The sequence below is a fragment of the Ixodes scapularis genome, unplaced genomic scaffold (genome assembly GCF_016920785.2).
Source record: "Ixodes scapularis isolate PalLabHiFi unplaced genomic scaffold, ASM1692078v2 PGA_scaffold2__306_contigs__length_199485367, whole genome shotgun sequence".
Taxonomy (NCBI): Eukaryota; Metazoa; Arthropoda; class Arachnida; order Ixodida; family Ixodidae; genus Ixodes; species Ixodes scapularis.
The window spans coordinates 154,130,541-154,141,652 of record NW_024609857.1 but is presented as its reverse complement, the minus strand read 5'-3'; the positions used below and the strand labels follow the sequence as shown (position 1 = coordinate 154,141,652).

At 44.7% G+C, this 11,112-nt stretch overlaps 1 pseudogene; it reads left to right on the top strand.

Annotated features, from left to right (window-relative positions):
* Positions 1-8,259: 8,259 nt before the first annotated feature.
* LOC120846423 lies at positions 8,260-10,049 on the top strand (annotated as a pseudogene).
* The last annotated feature ends 1,063 nt before the right edge of the window (positions 10,050-11,112 follow it).

The window sequence follows — 11,112 nt, the reverse complement described above, 5'->3', positions numbered from 1 at the left end:
GCCCCAGTTGATGCCGCTCCTGCCTGCATCGAAGACGACGATGATGAGTGTTTTCTTTGCGCTCTGGATGTCAGCGACATGGCAGCACTCCAACAAGACGGCCCTGAACGGCGAGCGTTCATCGAACACCTAGAGGGGCAAACGAATACGGTCCCCCGTGCTTGCAAACGAATCCTGCCTACCTTTTCCATACGGCAAGCGGTGCTCTAAAAAGAGAACTACGTCAACAACACAGCATGGCTGTTGGTTATTCCTTCCAGCCTTCGAGGACAAATCTTCCAAGCATGCCAAGACGAACCAAGGGCTGGACACCTTGCTACAGCAGGTTGCTTGCCAGGATTCGAGAAACGTACTACTGGCCGAGACTACCGAAGACCGTTCACATCTACACTCGATCATTCCACGAGTGTCAGAGACGCAAGAAACCGCCGACGAAACCGTCAGGGCTTTTCCATCCGATTGCTCCCCCGTACACGCCCTTCCAGCAGATCGGGATGGATTTATTAGGCCCTTTTCCGCAGTCAAATTCGGGAAACCGCTGGATAATCGTCGGTAGAGATTATCTCACACGGTACGCCGAGACGAAAGCCCTTCCATCCCGTACAGTTGTTGAAGTCGCCAAATTTTTTGTCGAGTCCACTGTCCTCCGGCTTGGCGTCCCCGAAGTCCTCATTACAGACCGTGGATCATCGTTCATAGCCCAGCTGACGCAAGAGGTCCTTCATCTCAGGGGCACCGGCCACCGTCGAACCAATGCGTACCATTCGCAGTCAAATGGACTAACAGGACGGCTAAACAAAACTATCGCCGACATGATCTCCATGTATATCGACGTAGAGCATAAGACTTGGGACGAGGTGTTACCCTACGTCACGTTTGCTTACAACACGGCGGTGCAAGAGACTACAGGAGTAACCCAGTTTCAGGTGGTGCATGCAAGAAAAGTAACGACCATGCTCAATGCTAGCCCACGAACCAGCTCAGGATGGCAGCCCCGACGCCCGGGTGGTTGCTCAACGAGCCGAAGAAGTTCGCCAGCTCGCCCGACTCCGGATTCAAAATCAACAACGCGTCGACGCCGCCCGGTACAACCTTCGTCGGATCGACGTTCCCTTCAAGCCCGGTGACCGGGTGTGGGTCTGGACCCCGATGCGAAGACGTGGTGTAAGCGAGAAAGTCTCGAAGTGCTACTTCGGACCTCACAATGTGCTTCGTAGACTCGGGGTTCTGAACTACGATGTGATGACCGACAGAACGCGGACTTCATCGCGCTGCACTCCACGACCGAACGTCGTCCACGTCGTACGCCTCGAGCCGTACTACGATCGATAGGACTGTGAACTGCGTTTTTGTACTACGCTTGATATGACTGTTTTACACACTCCGTAGTTTACCATTATTTTTGTTTTGCTGCTTCATTTCGCTGGAAGTTGCATCGAGGCGATGCTCTTTTTAAACGGTATTTCCATATCCAAATGCATCGCCTTATACTAATATTCCACCGAACACCAGCACTGCAACGCCTTGGGTTGTCTTCGTGGTCATTTCGAACTAAATACCGCTATTACCACACGCGCCGCCGAACGAGCTTGTTTGGCTGTCGTACGAGAGATCCGGGTTCGATTCAAAGGAGCGGTATCTTCTTTTACTTGTTTAATATCTCTACTTGGAGCTCTCGTAAGCTGGAGGACCTTCTCATATGATCAAGTTACAAATGTTCTACGTGCCGAACGTCCTAGGCTGAATGTTCCAGAGACACACGCGGGTACAAAAGGTGCTCCGCGTGGCGAGCCGGAGTCAGTCTCGCCGCGGCGTTCGATCCTGCTATTAGGCCGACTTCAACGCCTGCGACGCTCTGTTGTCGTCCTCTGTTTCCTTTTTATTTTGGGCACATGTTCGCCTCGTTAAACGATTAGTTTCGTCAGTTAATCTACGCCTCATTATTTGTCATTCGTGACAATACGGCTAACAGTTTTCACATTGAAGGTACGTATTCTACACACTATTTTCCTCGTGGTTTGAATTATACTGCCTTGGGGTAGGCACAACTTGTTCAGAGCCGCACGTCGAATACTTTAGCTCCCGGTAGATGAGGTATCTACCGAAATACCAGCTATCTTTTCTCAGGCAGTAGATGTCTTATTTAGGTGAAGATTGCACACTCGCGCCAGTTATTTGGTGTATATAAATACACCGAAACGATATTAGGATAGCGATCCCTAGGCCAACAACTGATGATGTACGCTAAGCTTTACGACCTGCAATGCCCACGAACGGGGGAAGGTCTCTGCGTAAGGCATCCTTTTCAGTCATTGTTCTTTACTCCTGTTGTGAGAGCATTTCGATGTAGATCGTAAAAATAAGAATACCTAGATAAAATATCTAAAAATAGTTTAACTTCAAGCCGAGTATTTGATCAAAATCAACCATGGGTCAGTATTTTTTATGCTCTCGGAGGAAATATTTTTAGTAGTAATAACATGAGCTGTGTTCGAAATCGTACAAAGAAAGGCAAATGAGAAATAAAATATGACAAAACCAGTAACAAGATCGCTCCTGCGACAGCTAAAAAAATCAACCACAAAATGAGCGAATAAGCACTTCGATATTTCTTACTAAAATTTTCGCGTGAGGTAATCCAGTTCTTAAAATATCTTCAGGAATAGGTTCCATTCTAAAATATATCTATATATATTTAAACTTGATCCGGCGCTTTTGAGGTCACGACACTATGCTACATGTTCCCTTCCTCGCTGGAGACATAGACTTCAAGTCGTTGGGATTCACGAGAGCAGCCCAGCGAGTGAATGATAAAATGAATCAATAGTTCTCTGCTCAGACCTAATTCACCTCATCTTACTTCTGTAGAGCTCAATTTTCCGAGTTTCCTTTGGGTTTTAGGTTGCTCGTGGCGTCGAGCGGGAAATATATCGTGTTATGTTCTCAAGCGCACACGCTATAGACTCACTGCGTGTTTGCATTTCTTCCAAAGAACTGCTGCTCTTTCTTCGATGTCAGGCGATCGTTTCCAAACATAATTTTGTGCCCAAGAGTTGAGTGAACAGGTTTTCTTGCTCCTTGAAGCAGTATTGCAGCCTGACTAGCACCTTATAACCACTAAAAGCGACTGTATGCGGCTCAGAAGATGTTATTTCGTATGCCTTCACTCTCAAGAAAAAAGGGTGTCGAAAGGTGTATTCTTACACCCTTTGTCCCATATAATACACCCCAGAATTTCAATTCGACCTACAGTGCCCTACAGTCGAACATTGGGCCCGAAACTTTACGAGGGGCTTGATAGCCGTGTGGTACAACATTTTAAATAGCTAAAGTACGCATCAAAGACCACACAGAGAAAACACAGAGTTTTTACAGTAGGGCCAAGAAAACCCGGATTATTTTTTTCGTGTTCAGTAAAACGTACATTGGGTATTTTAATAAGTTGTACCACACGGCTATCAAGCCCCTCCTAAAATTTCGGGCCGTCTGTTCGACTCCAGGGCGCTGTATGTTGAATTGAAGTTCGGGGGGTGTATTATATGGGACAAAGGGTGTAAGAATACACCTTGTGACACCCTTTTTTCTTGAGAGTGTTTCAAACTTGTTCGCGAAGCTAAACGTAAAGGGAGCTGGTGTGGGCACACCTTTAGATTTGTTTCACGTCGAGTGGAACTCCATCAACTGCACAACATTTTGCTAGATACAAGAAAGTAGAGCGGTATTAGGTGGTAGTTTCGTTTTATTTTTTGGGAGAAGTTTTTGAAAGATACATATAAGTACTTCCTTTTCGATTGATGATATCCCATGTGACATGACGTTCAGACACTAGTTTCCAGATGGTAGTATTTTCAAACCATATTTATTCTGAACCAACGAAAATAATTTTAAACACTAGTTGTGTCACTTTTTTTAGTTCCTACCAATCACAAGCCTGCAGCAAACTTTTTTTTTATAGTAACGGCCAACAAACATATCTGACAATCTTACTAGTAAGTAATTGTTCGAAGAGCTTTCATTCGCGTTAATAATTTAATTATGTATTTTCGTTGAGCCAAAATTTGTTCTAGGAAAACAAAGCATTTCCAAATGATTTTAAGAAAACTGGTCAAATGGAACTCTAAGCTTACCGAGGAAATGCATATCAGATTTCTTAAAAATAAATAAAAAAGTGATGAATACCTATTCAATTGCATTATTTTTGTGTTTTTTTGTTAACCGGAAGCTGACTAACTTTTTGTGGTATCTTGGGGAAAGCAGGCGGGCAGATACAATATTTCAAAAAAATATGTTATCAAAAATGTCTGGCACCCTCAGTGAAAACAGTCTATAAATACTTCCAATGAGGGCTACTTGCATATATTATCTGCCCCAGCAAACATTTTTATCCGCTATTGGAAATGCGTTAACCCACGAGTTTACTTTTGTCTCTCCATCAAAGGGTAATAAGGTTATACTGGTAGAATGAATACTTACCTTCCCATACTTTGCGATGTTTTTTTATAATCCCGTAGTCAAACTTTCGGAAGCAGTCGCATTTTATTAGCTGAAATATATATTTATACAACCAAGTGAATGCTGCAGTCAATTTAATTCTGAGTTATAAAATATCTTGCGTCAGCAAACAAAAAAGGTACACTTAAACTTATAATTCTATTAATTCGAAATAGTAACAAAAAAAAAATAAACTTAAGGCCTGCTTTTGTGCATGCCGTGTCAGAAGCAAAATCGTATTTTTATAAAGATACACGTTTTTTCCCCGCACGGAGTACAAGTCAGTTGGGAAAATTAAATATCGATGTTTTTGTGGGTTTGTAATTGAATATATTAAATTGTTTTACAACGGGGTCAAAAACCTAATTAATTTTATTTTCTCTTACGTTAATGCTTAGATTAAATTAGAGTTACGTGTTAAATTTCTCCCTAATCTCGTTTCTTGTCCGTTCTTAAATTTCAGTGCTGTACAACTCTGGACAGCCTACAAACAAATAATTAAAAAACACTTTTTTTTAAGATTAGCAACACATGGTCTGAACATGTATGCAACCTCTCCTATAAATCCTTCGATGTCACGGTTGGAATCATTGTGTTTAGGAGTGAAAAACGAAAATTCGATATGAATGATAACGTTCACCGGAAAACCTAAGTAATTATTTTGTTCAGAAAATATTGATAAGTACCCCTGTAAAGGGGAACTGCACTACTCCTATTTTTTTTTCTTTTTAAATAAAAAAGCTTGAAATACCCTTTTAATGAAATGTAACTCAGATATGTTTTAAATAAGTTGGCTTGCATTTTTTTAATAAATATGTAGCAAATATTGGACGACTCAGAAAGTCTCGTGCTTTTATTAATAATATGTTAAGCAGAGACGCGTGACATTTGCAAGAAATAACAACTCCACATATCGGATGTTATTTTAAACATCGGTCAAAATGCTGGTGAAAAACCTACACTCAGCATGGACTAATTAATATATGTCCGGTATTGGACAGTCACGGGAGTATTTGTTGTGCTACGTAGTGATATGAATAAATACGTTTGTACTTAGATTGGTACTATTTATTTGTTTAATTCGTGAAACTAACATAATAAAATAGCGTCAAGTTTAAGGCGTGAATTTTCTCTTTAAAATTTTGCGGGAAAAATGATTTTGTTTTTAGGTTACCTGACGTTACTTTCGCCGCAATATTTAAAAGAAAATTAAGCTGGCGTTTGGGATACGTGACATCAAGTTTTTTGAAAAATGTAGAGTGAAGATGGAATTAATGTACACTTTACCTGACCGCAATTCAAGCCCAAAAGAAGAACTTTCTGAAGACAACAGGTCTCGCATTTAGGTAATTCAAGTTCTTGATTTCAAAATTGTGATTCATATAAGTTTTTACTGATATTTTTTGACACACTTCTGTTGTACATCTTAGCACAATGTTTAAAGACGACATGGCCTCCTTCCAAAGTGCCAAAGATCCCTCTGATGCAACCAATTGGTATATTAAAAAAGTGTCGGTTTCTGGGATTCCGTTGTAGGTTTTTAGGTCGATCTACTTGTTTTTCATCACAACCTAATAAAGCGTTCTACGAACAAAACGTGAGGGCGCAAGTAAGCTCTTGTAAGTTCATAACTGTAGAATTACACGAGACTGCGGTGACGATGCAAAAAAAGAACTATTGTTTTTCTGTCGTCACCGCAGTGTTGGATAATTCAAGGATTAAGGGTTTTACTGCAGCAAGGTGGTTATTTAGGCCATTTGCTGCATGGTTTTAAACGGCAGTTTTGAGATTTATTATAAATGCGAAAGCATTAACCGTCCCATGGAACGAAGCCGGCGTTGTCTTTAGCCGTTGTCTGTAGCCGCAAAAGACGGCTACTACCCCGTTTCCCAAATAGCGTTAGGATTTTGTAGAGAATTAGCCACAGGTGGTGGCTAGCGCTCCTATGGAAACGTAGTGAAGCCGCCGTTCTTCAAGCCATAAGGCGCCCTATGGTTTGAATTTCAACGTTCACGTTTTCGCACTCGAAATAAATGCACGAGTGCTTGAAAACATATAACGATATATAACCGTTCCTAATAGTAACTAAATACCAGAAACACAAAGAAAAATGTATTTCAATGCAAAAATACAAGTACAATTAAAAATGTATCGAGATACAGACATATTACTACAAAAATTATTTCTAAAATACTATCGCGATACATTTGTATCACGATACTGCACAACCCAGCAACTTAGCACGGAGAAAGCGCCGGGTGGTCACTTGAGACGTAATTAGGAAAATTTGAGAGGTTCGATGGAGTAGCGTCCTAACTTAGTCGAATCTTTTCGGCGGCGGTGAACGATATCGGGGCCAAAGAGTTAAAAAAAAGACGACACCTTCTTCCCGACACGATAGAGCGCGCGCGAATCCTCTCCACGGGCGGTGATCCCAGAGAGTTTCAGAAGCGTAAGGAGTTTGGCCTCATTTATTGACGTTTTTTGTTGCGTGATTTTTTGTTCGATGTTCTGATCGGCTGATGCCGCGCTCTTATTGGCCGCGGAACCATCCTAACCCGCTCAGTTCTCACCACTCTTTGCATTTCTTACCTCAAAGCCACGGTAGGATTAGCGATATTAAAAACAAAATAAAACACTTCTTTAAGTGATGCATAATATTAAAAAACATATGCAATTAGGTTGACACCTTTAGAACATCAGTTCACACCAGAGTTCACTAGTTCTTTTTGCATCTAAGGTCCTATGGTCAACGACATCGTAGGGAAGGGCGAGTCTCGAACATCTTATTATTGTTCCGTAACGAAATATTCGCTGCGTTAGTCAATAAGATCACCAAGGAAAGAATCACGAAGCAAGACGCGTGCACAAATTCAGCCACTCCTAGACTTTTATATAGTACCCTCGAAATACGTGAGGCAAAAATGGTGCCGCTACTTCGCGCCGCCATTTTTTTTTCAGTAACATGTAGAATTCACTATGACTCGAATATTAACTCAGTAGCAGTTACGAGTTTTCCTTTGCAGTGACTACTCAGAGTAGCAAAAGTGGGTTCCGACATATAGTGTGGTTTGATGCATAAGATACACACCGATAATAATCCTGAAGCAAGGCCCGATCCGGAGGAATGAAAAAAATGTTATTCGGATCTTGATCCTTACTTACAAGTAATATCATTTTTTTAGAGCGGCAATGTTGAAAATATATATGACCTGTTTACCTGAGCAAACTGAAGAAAATCGTTGACAGATGTTCCAGCCGGATCATGGCTGAAGTAGACATTCAGTCGGGACTATAAAAGAAAGGTCATATGTAATAAAGAATAATTAATACGAGAATATTCTGGATGAAAATGACATCTGAGCGCATCAAAAAGAAAGAACTTTAAAATGACTGATCATACTGAATTTATTGTTCAGACACATCAAGGGTCTTGTCATGTTTAATAGCAACTATCGCTAATTTTGTTTCTTAAAAAATTTGTTATTGGCATTTTTGTATCAGCTCTTTTAATGACTAGACAGTTTATTACCAACAACTGTCCGGTGTACAGTAGAAGAATGTGTACCCGAATACTGTAAAAAGCAGAGATCTTCCTGGCTGGTTTTCTTTTCACAAGGGTGTCGAGACAAAATTCAAGCCGAACCAAAAACGAATCAAAACCGTTTTATTTTACGGAGCCAGGTACACCTCGAAACCGAAAGCCACCATTTTATTTTGAATCCAAACTGTACCAAAACACAATCTAAGGGGAGGGGGGCGCTGCGAGCGGTGGTCGGAGGCGGACGTGTGTCGCGTCGGCTCCGCGTTACTGTGCTCATTTGTGCGGTGTTTCTGGCTCTATTTTCTTGAAAGTGGTGTCAAAGTGTCCGGCTCGTCGAGAGGAACTCATCGATATCGGTGGTGAGTCATTCCATCGATTTATTGGGACTTTACGGACTTAGAAAGGTGGTGACGGCGAGGCGGGGGCAGTTAGGCCTAACCGAGTACGGGAAGGTAGGCCTAACACCGGCGTGGTGGCGACGGAGGTGCAAGGGGACGGCATGGAGGCTGATGTCGGCCGGAATGCTGGGAATATGGTCGTGGAAGTGCCCGGAGAAGAATTGGATCCGGAGGATTGTGCGGGTTGGATGAAAGTGCGCACGAATGGAAGATCGGACGGCTCTGCGGAGGCTAGACCTAATTCCCATGTGGCCAGGCGGGTGATAGAGAGAATAGAGAGGGGAGCCAAGATGCCGAGGGTATTGCCCCGGGAGGCCATTAAGGTGATCATGAGGCCAAGAGGAGGTCTGGATCTGTCCAGGGTGTCTATCGTGAAAGTGATGTGTGCGATTGGCAAGGCGGCGCGTGTGGAGATGGAGGATATGGGCAAGGATACGTTATGCCCGAATGTTCAACAGAACATTGTGGTGGTGTGCACTGAGGATGAACAGCGGGCTAGGAGATATGCGAACGTGGAGGTGTTGGTGGTGGAAGGGAAGAGCTTCGAGACGAAGGCGTACGTGGCGGCTCCGTATGGGACGACGAAGGGAGTCATCAGAGGTGTGCCGTTGGAGCATTCGGCGGAGGACATTGACAGGAACGTGGTGGGCCCGAGGAATCCGACTGCGAGGGCGACACAGCGCATTGGATCGTCGGCTACGGTCATTGTGGTCTTTGAAGGTGAAGTGGTGCCAAGACAAGTGTATTATGGTGGAGGAGTTTTGAGATGTTCTTTGTATAGGAAGCATTTTGAGGTCTGTTTTGTGTGTGGGAGGGTAGGACATCGCTCGGATGTCTGCCCTACCCCGGAGATGAAGCGGTGTATGGGGTGTGGGGTTAGTGGGCAACAGGAGCACGAGTGCACCCCTAGGTGCAAGCTATGTGGGGGACAACACGTGACCGGGGATAGGGTGTGTAGGAATAGGTTCCGCACACCGTATATTGTACGGAAAAGGTTGTGGGAACGTAAAGAGTTGGATCATGAGTCGAGAGGGGGTTCCCTTTCCGGTGCAGGGGCTCTGAGGGGAGAAGATTTTCCGGACTTGGGAGGGTCCAGGTCGGTTTCGAGGTAAAGGGGGGATAGTAGGTCGAGGAGTAGGAGCAGAGGGGAGGAAAGACAGGTGTCATGGGCACAGGTGGTGAAGTCGGATGATGAGATGGAAAAGCTCAGGGAGGATAATAGGCGGCAGGCCGGGGAGATCATGGAGCTGAGGAAGGAGAACAAAGGGCTGATGGAGAAGGTTGAGGAGCTCACCGGGGTTATTAAGCAATTGGCGGCTAAGGTGGAGAAGATTGCGGCGGAGGGGGAGCCTTCTCATCTGGGGGCGCCACCGGCTAAGAGAAAGAGTGCGGGGGGTGGAGGTGGTAGTGATGTGTCGGGAATGGAGAAGCAGATAATAGATTTGAATGAGAGGGTGGTGCGGCAGGAGGGAGGGTTGAGGAAGGTGAATGAGAAGTTGGATGAGGTGGCAAGGGTTGTCATGGGGATTGAGTCGTTCTTAACACAATGGAAGAAGTAGTTAAGGTTTGGGTTTGGAATTGCAATGGATACAAGGGCAGGAAGGCGGTGCTTCAGCAATATGTGCTGGCGGCAGAGGAGAAGCCGGATGTCATTATGTTACAGGAGGTGGGGCCGAATGATGTGGGGCTTTCGGGATACGTGGCCTATGGGGTGAAGGTAGTGTCAAAGGGGGGTAGGAGGGGTGTTTGTACGTTGGTTAGACGGGGGTTGCCGGTGGTGGAAGGGAAGTTGGAGGGGGAGAAGAATGTGGAGTTTCTGGCCTTGGAGGTAGTGTTTGGCAAGAGTGGTGTTTGTTTGTGTAATGTGTACAACAGCCCAAAGTATGGGAGGCAGAGGTTTGGGAAACTTTTCAGGGAATGTGTGAGATGGGCTGGGGATGGGGGCCTGGTGGTGGCTGGGGATTTCAATGCGAGACATGAGGAGTTTGGGTATGTGGACAACACGGCTAAGGGAAGGAATTTGTTGAGGGACTCAGAGGATGTAGGCTTGATTTTGGTGTCGGATTCTCGGCATCCCACGTTGATGGCTAAGACGGCGGTGCAGAGAAAGACGATGCCGGATTTGGCTTTTGTTAGGGGGGTAGATGTGGAGTGGAGAAATACGGGCATGGATTTGGGCAGTGATCACAGGGTAGTAGAGGTTTTGGTACATTTGGAGGGCAGAAGAAAGGGGAAGAGGAGGCACAAGGTGGTGGATTGGGGCGCCTTTAGGAGGGGTGGTGATATGGGGGGGGGGTTGTCGATGTGAAGGGGTGGTCTGAGGCAGTTGTAAAAGCGGCGAGGGAAGCGAGTAGAGAGGTGGAGGTGGATGCAGAGTTGGAGGGGGAATTCGATAGCAGGTTGGTAGGTTTGATGGAGGCGAAGGAGGCGTTCTTTTGCAGGTGGAGGGAACATAGGGGTAATAGGAGGTTGCGGAAGAGGGTAGCGGAGATGAATAGAGAAATTGCAAGGTACAGTGGAGAACTGGCGAGGCAGCAGTGGGACGATGTGTGCGTAAGGGCGGGAGGTAGGTTGCAGATGGGGGAAACATGGAGGTTGTTAAGGCATTTATTGGATGGGACGCGGACTCGTAGTTATCAAAGGGGAAGGTTACGTGAGGCTCTGTATGGAGCTAGGAAG